Here is a 12,790-nt window from a genome sequence, read left to right as displayed (position 1 = left end):
AGAGTGATGACTCTTGATCACTTTGAAATATCTTGTGGACACTCTGGAGTGAAAAGTTAATATCCGATTGACTTTAAAATTTATACACGCTGTTTAAGGTCATGAGACAAAGAGGCCTCTTGATTTACAACTATTTTCTGGTAATTACTGCCTGAGTTATAGCCCTTGATTACATTGAAAAATCTTGTGGACACTCTAGAGGCTAGAGGGCCGAGCAACTAACTCAATATTTGTGATAAGTTTTCAAACAACTTAAACCTGTCAGTCTTCATCTGGAAATGGAGACCGGTGTCCCAAGCTGTATTATGCGGTGTCTGGATAAAACCAGACTTTTATTTTATAAAAATAATGTGTAGGTGAAGTTTACCTTTCGTTATCAAGTAGAGCACACGGGTCATTCACTATATAGACCTCTCAAGGAACAGGAATCGATTATCAGGTCACCCAACGAAAAAACTGACCTGAAATCTTTAAAGGGTTACGTGCTCCGATAAGCAGTTTTGAAGTTCACGTCCAAACGACTCAATATTTTGATCTGGAATTTTGAGAAAAGGTAAATACACCATTCCTCTATATTTTCATACGTTGTAAATATTCTCATTACCGGTGATAAAAGGAAAAAATGCATGACAACCCTTGTTGACTGCCCGGATGACTTAGCTGCTGAGGGCGTATGTTTCATTGCCTGGCAACCTATCTTTTAGTTATTTGCCTTTTATGAATTACTCTGCTATTAGAGTGGTTTCCAATCACTTGATTTGATAAAACTTTTAATACTTTTATTATTTATATTACTTACAATGTCTGTGTGTGAATGTGATGTGTCTTGTATCTTGTCAGTGTTAGTCTTCTGGCAGTTCTGGGTTAGTGCTAAATGATAAGGTCAGCTCAATTTTTCATCATAGGTCACGAGATGTAAACAGAGCTAGTGCTAATCCCAACCTTAACCCTAACTCTGGACCTCTAGAGCCCCAATGCTTACCCTAACCCTAGCCTACAATCTCGCCAACAATCACATGCCCTAACCTTATTTACATCTCAGTGACCTTGACAAAAATTGAGCTGACCTTAGCAAATAGATTTAGCCGCAGTTCTGGGTTTCTGTTTATGTGTGGTGCAGCTCTCTTGCACTTACTAGCATTGATATCAGTCTTTGATTTGGTGTTGTAGGCTACATGTATGTATAAAACTTTAATGTATACATGTGTTCATATTGTTTTTCTTTTTTACTGTTATTTATAATAGGCCTTGGCCGAGTACTGTATTTACATGTACCGTATGTAAATAGGCCTACTTTGAGATGACTCATTTTATAGCTAAAAAAAAAAAGAAAGTACGATACCAAGCTTAACTGTGAAATGGGTATTGCATGCTGTAAGTTATGAACTGCACACAAAATGTTATGCATTCACTTTGTATGAAAACACCTGACCATACATGTTCCTTGTCAGTGTCTGGTCTATTAAGTACATGACCTTTTTTCTGTTCTGGTTTCCATTGTCATTGGACTGGTGCAGGACAGAAAACTTGGTGAGGAAAAGGTCTAATCATTCGGGATGGACAAAAACCGAGGTGTACTCATTGGCAGGTGTGTAAAAGAACCCATAACAGTTGGACTTTGATGAAGATTAGGTACATGTTGCTGTCTGGGAAAAACTTCCTTTGTACATGTAGCACATTGCAGAAAAGTAAACCCCATTTCGTTTCTTTTTTCCCACATCACATCACATCACATATTATAGCATGAATTTGAATATGGTTGATAGTCAAAATTGAGATATATGGCCACTGTCAGAATGTCCCAGACACAGACAGCGCTGTTTAAACTAAAACAAAACATTTGTGTCTAGAGAACTAGAAGGCTGCACCATTAAAATAATTATTATAATAGCCAGGACCAGATTTTTATATAAAAGTATGTCAAGAGGCAATGTTAATTCTTTCTAAAGCCTATCATAGGCTGTAATGGAGTCTATCCAAATGGTAGCCTTTGTAAGTTGTAGTAGTAAGGTAGTGTTATGGTCATCAACCTGGTGGTCCTCGGCTCACTGTGTTTGATTAGATTACATGTCTTGCCAAGTTTTTTTTTACTTTCTGTTGACGGCAAATATTTATGGTTCCAGTCTGATGGTAGTTATTACAGTTTAATCAAGTTTATCACAAAAACTATGTGTAGAAAAAAAGTAGAATTAGCCTGCACTGCATGGTTTGTTGTTTGCTCTATACCCATACATGATCATAAAAAGTAAGTGCAGGAGGACTGCACCACACACACAAAACCCATAATACAAAAATGCGGAAAAGATACACACAAAGATAGCTGTTCTTGCTGTGATGTCTTATTACATTGTACATGTAAACTAGGCACCTGTCACAAACATTGTCATGCACAAATCTAGTCCTTGTAAGACACAGTCCGTCTGTTGCCAGACATTTTGTCCTACCCAAGTTCGTTAGTTTTTTCCCGTCTCCTGGTCCTCCTGCACTCCTCTTGTTTCCTCTTACTCTGAAAGAATCCAACACACAAGCGAATTATTGAAATAAATTTATACCATATGATAGTCCTGAAATGTCCTGGTTTGTGTCGAGTGGATATTAAATTTATCTCTTATTTCCCATATGTTTAGATGCCTGTTCTTTAAACATACATTATGCAAGAGGTAAATCTGCCTACCTATTGCATTTGCAGGTCTTTCTTTAGGCCTGAAATGTTATATAAACTATTAATTAGACATTTATTAACATGAAAAGACCATAATCAATTCTCAATGCCATCTTATCTGTCCGATTTTCAATGGATTTGAATTCGATCTGCTGCTCAACGTCTGTTGATGATTAAAATGGATAATCAAGACTTTGTTTCTTATCATGACAGCGCTAACAATGATAATTGATCTTACAGAGATTTTAAAATAAGGTTTTCTGAAATTTTCAGCATATTCCCTTTACATCATCTAGTTTTAGTGAGAACTGCCAGCTCTTTATCTAATCTCCCATATCTTTAATTGATTTGTCAGATTTTTATAATAACTAGATATAAGATAGAATAGTTTACCATATTGGCTATTAATAATATACATGTGTAGATATTATGTTATACACATGTCTTATTATAAATAAATATTTTACTCAGTATTTATTAAACAGGAAAATTCTTATACATGTGCTTCAGTTGCAGTATAGTTTAGATGAGGAGGAAAAAAATGTGATGCTTTTTTAAAACAAATTTTGTGCTACACTTGAAATAAATACAGTTTAGAGGATGTGGAAAAAAGTTGTAGATAATATCTGTAGTAGAGAGGGAGGATAATATGTCAATGTGATTAAAATACAGATCTATATTGCGTTTCGTTTTTTCCTACTTTCGATGGCTTACACTACATAAAGATCTGACCGGTTGTAAAGGTCGCGTCAGGGCTAGTGCGAGTGGCTTTTGACCCTGTGACGTCAGACATTGATTAATCAATCAGCGTTAACATTTCTAATGGTTTACCCACAGTTCTGTGCATCCCACGCCAAGAATTCACTGTAACAGACTGTTCCATTGGCTAATCTCTCACTTCAACCAGAACACCAGTAATATAACAACTCTTCCAGATCCTAGTGTAGTAAAGACAAGTAAAACGAAATTTTGAACTATAAAAAAACGAAACGAAATATGATCTGTGTTTTAATCAGCTTGGATAATACATGTATGTTAGAATATTGATTGATATTATCAGGTACATTGTACATGTAACTTATGTAAAATATGAAAACATACATGTAAAAACTAAAAATCTGAACAGAAAATGTACATGTAGCAATGTAGTGAATTTCAGAATTATTGTACACATTAGCCTGGGTCCAGAGCTGTCTTAGATTTTACTTGTGTCACGTAACTCGCTGACAATTAATGGAATAGTTTTCATTTAAAACTGGAGCTCGCTGGGCCAAAAGATCAATTAGAGTCTCTGAACGTCATTTGAGGAATTCCTTGTAAACTGCAATATTATGAAAGTTGAAACTCTAGACGGAAAGTCAGTCCAAAAATGTTTCAAAGATATAACGAATTGAAAATTTGTGAACATTCGACATCTTCTGCAGTGGCAGATGATATAAACAGGATGACCAAAAGCCAAAGCCATCGTGACATGTATTCTTCGCTAAAATCTATTGATAGACTTCTTCTTAATCCGATCTAATGCAAGCCGGAAGATTATCTAGTGGTGATGTTTTGATTCCGTTTTCGTAATTAAGTATTAATCATTTTGTGTACATTTCCACCCAGATTAAGCAACAGAAAATCTGATATATATTCCGAGAAATCCAAACGATGAACAGAGATTTAATTATCGTGGTGACCCAGAGCAACTGCATGTACCCAGTGGGGTAAGATGGCACGGTCTAGATAAATGCGACACTTGCATATTCTTGAAGCCATTAGTGGAAGATATAACTATAAGGAATGTCGGCAATGTTGGAATGATGTTGGTAATATAAGTTTAAAGGGGCATAATGAACGATTAAATTAAGAGCTGGTAGTTCTCACTATAATAGTTAAAAACTAGATAATGTAAAAGGAATATGCTGAAAATTTCAGTCAAGACTCAAATTGCTCTACTCTGAATCGAGATATTAGTGATTGAATGTTAGCCCTAGCCTCGATCGTTATTACTAAAGTAGGTGTGATAAAAAACATAGTCTCGATTATCCATTTTTGGATTTAATCATCAATGAGCGTTGAGCAGCAGATCGGATTCAAATCCAGTGAAAATCTGACACATAAGATGGCATTGAGAGTTGATTAAGGTCTTTTCATGTTAATAAATGTCTAAATAATAGGTTGTGTAACATTTCAGGACTAAAGAAAGACCTGCAATAATAGGCAGATTTAGCTCTTGCATGATAGTTTAAAGACTGTAGAATACTGATTATTTTGTTAATATGACCTGGTGATGAACCAGTGGATGATGAATTTATTCTCGAGCATCTGTTTCTTGTTTCCTCTTTACACTGCTATTTTATTTGGCATCTTTTGTAATGATTCATATACATTGTACATTACCAAACCTGCCACATGGATAACAAAATATAAATTTACCTGTGCTCTTTCCAAGGTAAAAGTCAGACTACCTTCATTCAATTATTGAATTTCAATACCTGGATAATGTAAGTAAGTTCAATGATGAGCTACAAGTCAGACTTATTTTCATTCATTACTTCTATAAATTTATCTTGACCAAGTTCAAGGATATGTACAGCTACACGTCAGACTAGATCTTCTTTCAATACCTTGACTGAGTTCGATAATGAAATTTTCAGCTGGTTGGTGCAGAAAAGTAGGATATTAAACCCCATTTCATTTCCAAGATGTTGGTCTGTAGATATAACTGTCCATATTGTCAACTGTAGTTTGGCAAGGAGAAACTTGTGGTGTATTCATTTAATATATGCATCCAATCTTAACTTTTAAATATACATGTAAAAGGTTAGGGCTTGCAATCTTCTGCATGTAGACTTCACACTTCAATATTATTTCCATCATTTCAACAACTATTTTATGAAGTATAAGAGCAAAAATCCAATCAATACCTCACAATCAAATTCTAATACCCCCAGTCATTCTTGTTATTTGCAAATAACACCTTATCTATAAAATTTTATAACCATTAGTAATTTCTCAGTATTACACGTAATTCTGTCATGTGAAAGGGGAAATGATGAAATCTGGTCAATATAACACAGTCAAATTCTAAATCATCATTTCTAAGCATTAATTTCCTCATGTGAAAGACTAAAATAATGACATGCATGTATTTAACTTGAGCAAAAACCACATCCATATCGCACAATCAACTCCTAAATCATCCTTTCTCAGCATTAATTCCATCATGTGAAAGACTAAAATAATGAAATGCATGTATTTAACTTGAGCAAAAAACCACTCCTAAAACCATCAGTCATCCTGTAACCTGGGTATCATTTAATCTTGTGTATCTAGCAAGCTAATTTCTTTCACATTCATTTACAATGTAATGTAATATTAAATCTTGGTTTAAAAATTCGTAAAGATCTTTAAAAATCACCCCATCAATAATCAAAATTGGATGGTCAGCTTTTAACTGGACACAAACAAAGATTTGATATTGAATAAATGTGAAAGAAATTAGTGCTAAATACGCAAGATTAAATGATACCTGAATTACTGCATTCTTTAGTATTATTTCTATCATGTGAAAGAGTAAAATAATGAAATGTTAGTAGACTAGTGAGGAGAGTGATTTGTGTATAGATTTATTTTATAGTGTAGAAATGCAGTTGAGTCATTCTCTCAGTATCTTGCCCTCCATTTAATACATGTAGGTCAACTTGATAGAAGTTACCACAGTTGTAAGTGAAACATCAATACCCTGTAATTAGTGGTGTCCAATCCCTGTGGTCAGTTTGGATAATGACCACAGCTGAGAGAAATGACCAGTGACCCAAGAGAATTGACAAGAGTATAGTGAATGTGATTATAGGTTTATTGTGTTCAGGTGGGTCATGTATAAGTGCTAAGTGGTGCATGTAGTGTTGTAGTTATTTACATTAGGCCTCACCAATTGTATTTATGTTTCATTGGCTTGCATATATGGGTATATACATGTATAGAGAGAGATGGGGTTTAGTGGCCACTTGACACAATCTAGGTCATTTTGGGACTAACATATGTTCAATTTTATTTCAATAGTTGACTTGCTAGTAGGGGTCTTTAGCAGTGGGAGGAAACCAGAGGACCCAGAGAAAATCCATACGTTTGGACAGGTGACCCTACTCCTTGTCGCGTACAAGCAGGGATTCGAAACCATGCTACTTGACTCAATGACAGACCCTATATGGTCTAAAGCAGTCATAGAGTAGACCACTGGGAATCTGGGTGGTTTCAAAGAAATTTTATCAATAACTGGCTTTTATGAAAATCAGATAAATATTCTGTAAACAAATAATACATTGTATAGGGTTAAAAAAAAAATTCTGAAAATGGAAAACCACACTTTCGGTGAAATTCTGTTTAAAAACCTATTTCACAGGCATTTTTATGTTTTACGGCTTTATGATCCATTCGGCCATCTAATCCCCCCTACATCGTTATACATACATGTGCATTGAAATTGTAGTTATTTTATTTACATTAAGCTTAAGTCATACTGGCAATGCATACAATACATGTACCAATTGTATTTTGTGTTTCATGGTCTTCTGCGTATACATGTATACCAGTACAATACATTAAAATGTGCAAAATTGTAATGAAAATAAAACACTTTTCAAAACTCATCATTAAAAAAAGTGTACAATTTTCTTTTTTTTTTTGTAAAAGTTTAATACATCTCAAGTATGACAGCCACAGTATATCTTTTTAAGAGAGAATCTTTTAATGGTTAAATATTGTTTGTATTGAAGGAAAGTAAAGAATTTGATCTAAACACGAACTTAAAATGTAGCCTTTTTGTTCCATACTCAGAATAAATGATATGGGGCATATTGAACATGTTAAATCAGTTTTATCATGTGGCTTCAAAATCACTAGATAATAAAAAATGTAATGTTATAGTCTCATCGTGTGCAGGTCGAGACACTCAAATCGAAAAGGGCTCGAAATTTGTAAATTGATACAATAAGATATATACAGAATAGAATATTGACATGTGGTAGGTTCACGTCTAGATTGTATTTCCATAAACCAGTAGTGTGTACATACAAGATACCAGTAATTCTATTGGAATCGAGAGAATGTTAGTTCCTGGTAGGGCTGTCAAAAATATTGCTATATGTCCGCGATACACTGTATCACTACATTTTTGCGTATCAATATTTTTCTACTTTTATTTTATATTCAAATGTTTGCTAGACTATTTATAAAGACTTCATAATCAGTCATATTATTTAGGCCTTGCAAAGATGAGACCAGTTTTAAAAACAAATAAATTAAAATGTTTATTCATTCACATAATCAGTGAAATTATACTAATTATAGGTTTTGCAGTAAACAATAAATGCCCAAGACCAAAGTTGTAACAACAATAAAACTATTCAAAATGAAACTGTGCTAGGTAATAAACCTTGACTTTATCAAATTATTGCAATACTGCAATATATTGCTATACGATTTTTGGCCGCAACACACAACCCTACATGTTCCTGGCACTAATCCGTACTTCTACTGAGGTCTGTCATTGAATCCCGTCTTCATTAGCCGAGTCGGCTAACAGTAGGACATTAAACCCCATTTCATTTGTACATGTCACAGATATTATCAGACACAAAATCAGGCTTTTGTCAGGTATCACCCCTCCGGTTCCTGCCATTTTGTCTGCTACATGTACTTATTGGTCTTTTCTGTGTTTATATTGATGATGATATTATTAATAGTAAATACATATTTGATATGATGGAGGGCCTGACAGCTGTCTAGTCGTTTGGATGGGACTAAAAAAAAAAACAAGGTTCCGTGTATTCATTGGCCTGCACGTAAAAGATCCCTTGACAGTTGGAATTCGAGTAGGCTGTAGTGCTGCTGTCTGGGGAAAATTTCCTTCATAGCTCACTGTATGCCCGTCTTTATTAACCCAGTTCGGAGCAGAACTAGAGAATGTTAAACCCCATTTCATTTTATTTCATTTCCTTTTCACAATGTCAGATACAGGTAGAATTAAAACATTTATTTCCAAACTCGCAGACTTTCGTAAGAATGTGAGCTGAAATATTAGCCAGATTGCCGAAATTCCCAATGAGTAAAGAATTTCTGATTTAAAAAAACCCATCAGTTTGATTTGTATCAGGCCGTTACTTAAATTACAGTAGTTGTATTGTAGATTGAATAGCGGGAGTAAATCTGCCTCCATTCTGTTGAATGAGATTCATTTTGTAACCGATCGGTTTCTAGATAAGGAGTAATATGAGAACGAACCAATATTTGTTTTACTACCATTTTATACGACTTGAAGTAAAACTACACAATTTTATGAATAGAAGTAAAATATAATGAGAACATCTATACACATATCAGCTGTACCTGGTAAAGTGTTTTATTTACTAACCCCCTGCTGTAATGGCGGACATTGATTAAGGCTAAGCAGCCACAAGGTTGAGTTGACGATTTTTCCACCCCAAAAAAGCCGTAAAACATAAAAATGCCTGTGAAATAGGTTTTTAAACAGGATTTCACCGAAAGAGTCGGTTTTCATTTTCAACAATTTTTTTTAACCCTAATACAATGTATTATTTGTTTACAGAATATTTACATGATTTTTATAAAAGCCAGTCATTGATAAAATTTTGTTGAAACCACCCGGATTCCAAATGGTCTACTCTAAGACATGGGCTTTAGACCATATAGGGTCTGTCATTGAGTCAAGTGGCATGGTTTTGATTCCCCGCTTGTGCATGATAAGTAGTATTGTCACCAGTACCTGTCCAATCTCGTGAGTTTTCTCTGGGTCCTCCCACAGCTAAAGACCCCCCAAGTACAAGCGAATTATAGAAATAAAATTGAACCATATTTTAGTCCAATCTCGTGAGTTTTCGCCGGGTCCTCCCACAGCTAAAGACCCCCAAGAAATGAAAAATTTTATAGAAATAAAATTGAACCATATGTTAGTCCCAAAATTACCTAGTTTTATCAAGTAGACCTTTAACTCCATTTCTCTCCTTCTGTACATGTACATTGATATATACTAAGTATTTTACGAGGCAGTATTTACACAATGTACAATATAATGTATCTATTAGTACTTTCGTCTGCTAGATGTTTCCAGATGAAGACTGACAGGTTTAAGTTGTTTGAAAACGTATCACGTAAGTTAGAATGTAAAGGGTTTTTAAACAAAATTGATCAGTTTTATTCTCCAAAATATTATCGGGATTGGCCCTTTAATACTGCGTGGATTGATGAAGACCATTTTGATATAGGTCATGAGATGTTTGTTGAAATGGCATGGATACATTAGTCCCAACACTTGACTGTTATTTCTATCATCTCGAAATTGGTTTTTGGGGAGGATGGTAAATTGAGACGAATGCCTCATTTGTACAGGTTTTTCTCAACCAATTGCTTAAGTGATCGGAACATTTCAATGCCCACTAATCACAATAATTACTTTACGCGTAAATTGATTTCAGTCAGAGAAAGGCAGCATGGACCTACAAATTGTCTTGTTAGTGTAATTTTCAATCGTACTCTCCAACTATCCGTCAGTAGCTGGGTTTTGTCTGTGTGATTTAATTTGATGAAGGCATCTATTTCCAATTTGATTGAATATTTTCTAGTAAAGGGTATCCAATAACTTGAAAGATTAGTTAAATACTGGCATGTAAAGTAATGTTTAAACAAATTGTATTCCAATAGTGACAAATAGATTTTGTCTTATATAATACTAGAAGAATGCCTGGCTTCGCTCGGGGGTCATAACCCCGAAACCGGAAGTGGTAGACTAACGCCACCTGGCCTATGTTACTCCCCGGCCCGAGCTACCCATATACTCCAAATTTCAGACTCGGGGCAGAAATAGTGTAGCCGCCAACCTCGAACAGACAGACAAACGACAGTCACATATATTAGTATAGATTTGAAAAATAGAACTACCTGGGGTATATGTAGTTTATTATTCAAGATGGTTATATTTTTTCTCAAGAATTGCATAGTTTAAGGGAGATATTTTAGTGAATAAAACATGGCCCTGTTTCTCGAAATCTTAACTAAAGATAAAATCCAAATTTTAGTAGATACTTCAATTTTGATTGGTTAAGCACCAAAATCAATCTAATATTTTCCTATCAAATTATTAAAATTTGGATTTTATCTTAGCTAAAATTTCGTGATACAGGCCCCAGGTCATTTTGGGATGAAAGACCATTGCAAACTTTTTTTTATGAGCATGTCGACATGTACGTGATACCTTTTATTTCTCCCATCCCATCTATACACTGTTTTTTCCAAGTTTTCTGTTCTGCACCACTGACAAGTGGGAAACAACCCGGAAAAATCCCTAGAAACTTGCTCTGACAACACAAACATCAAACCCGAGGGCCTCCTGGTTAGTAACTGAGCGCCATCCCCTTCGAGCTACTGTAGCTCTCTTGATTTGCATGCACATAACTTTTAAAGTGGTCAATTGGTTGTTGATTTGTGATAGTACTAAATACTAGTTCGAAATATTAAAAATATATTATGTAAGATTTAGATGGAGCTTGCTGTTCGTGCTATAATAGTTCCACAGTGGATAATGCAAAGAAAATTTCATTCGAATTACTCTAAATTCTGAGCGAAGATATTAGCATTTGAAGGTCTGACAAGATGTGTGCACTGATTGTATCCACTGATTGTGCAACACTTAGCCTCGCTTCACCATTTTTAGATTAATCATTTAATGACTGAACTGTTCTTATCGAGACTTAATTATGCTCTTGTCATGTTAATAAATGTCTAGTTTATATAACATTTAATCATAATCCCTAAAAAAAGACCTGCGATAGGCAGAATTATCTTTTGCATAATGCCTGTTTAACTTTTAAGAGGAAGACATTTTGTTTTATAATTTATTTACATGTACATCCGTGTAAACAGTGGAACCCATAATAAGTTACATGTATATTGTCTAGTTCAACATTGGCTCAATCTCTGGACCTAAAATTTTAGTTCTAAAATCACTCACATCACAAACAAAGCAAATCACCCTCATCACAAACAAAGCAAATCAACAGACCAGACTTAAATTAATCAACACTTGTCTTTTTTACATGAATCGAAGAGGTCTGGTTAATCTAAACCCTAATTCATATTGCTGGCTCAGCTGGCTGCAGGACCTAGATCAGGTACATGATGTCAAGGAGAATTCTGGTTATATTTATTTAATGATAGTGGAATGATACAAGTACAACCCTAACTCTTGGCTACCTGATGGACTTGGATCAGGTACATCATGTATGCCTAAGAGATCTGGTTAATTAAATTAGTGAAAATGGAATGAAAGAACCCTAACTATTGGCTAGCTGACGGACTTGGATAGGCCTAAGGTACATCCTGTAGGATTAAGAGTTCTGGTTATTTTGAATTAGTGAAAATGAAATGATAGAACCTGAACTCTTGGCTAGCTGTAGCTGACGGACTTGGATCATGTGCATCCTGTAGGCCTAAGAGATCTGGAGCCTGTTTCACCAAATTTTAACTAAGATAACATCCAAATTTTAGTAATTTGATTGGATAATATTAGTTTAATTTTAGTGCTTAGCCAATCAATATTGAAGTACTGTAGCTACTAAAATTTGGATTTTATCTTTAGTTAAGATTTCGTGAAACAGGCCCCTGGTTGTATTAAATTACTATTAGTGAAAATGAAATGATAGAACCCTAACTGCTGGACTTAATTTCACATAAAATAGGTACATGTCACTGATGGACAGGCCCTGATAACTACTGTACCTGAAAGTAGAAAAAAGTTAAATGCAAACAGTTTGTATTTTATCAGTTTTTGGCTATGAATCACGTAGCTAAATTGAACATTACGATCTATTTCTGTATTTTATAATGTTAGATAAATCAGAAGATAACAACCATCTGTTTTATAACTACATGTTAGTGCAGCAAATCGTCGTCTATTCATGCAGACAGGGGTGAAGCAGATGCCTGAAATTGATTTTCACGATATCTTTTAATAATAAATCAATAGAGAGAAACAAGGAAATTAGTCAGATGATATGTTAATGATAACGAAGTAGTTTATCAAATACTTGATCTTTGTGACGTATGAGGAAAGTGGTGTGGATTGAA

At 34.7% G+C, this 12,790-nt stretch overlaps 1 protein-coding gene across 1 annotated transcript in view; it reads left to right on the top strand.

Moving 5' to 3' along the window:
* LOC126822431 (serine/threonine-protein kinase MRCK alpha) overlaps positions 1-12,790 on the top strand; it is a 92,122-nt gene that overhangs the window by 1,307 nt on the left and 78,025 nt on the right. The gene's annotated exons all lie outside the window — the stretch shown is intronic.

Source organism: Patella vulgata, chromosome 5, assembly GCF_932274485.2.
Source record: "Patella vulgata chromosome 5, xgPatVulg1.2, whole genome shotgun sequence".
Classification (NCBI taxonomy): Eukaryota; Metazoa; Mollusca; class Gastropoda; family Patellidae; genus Patella; species Patella vulgata.
This window is presented reverse-complemented; position numbering and strand designations above follow the sequence as displayed.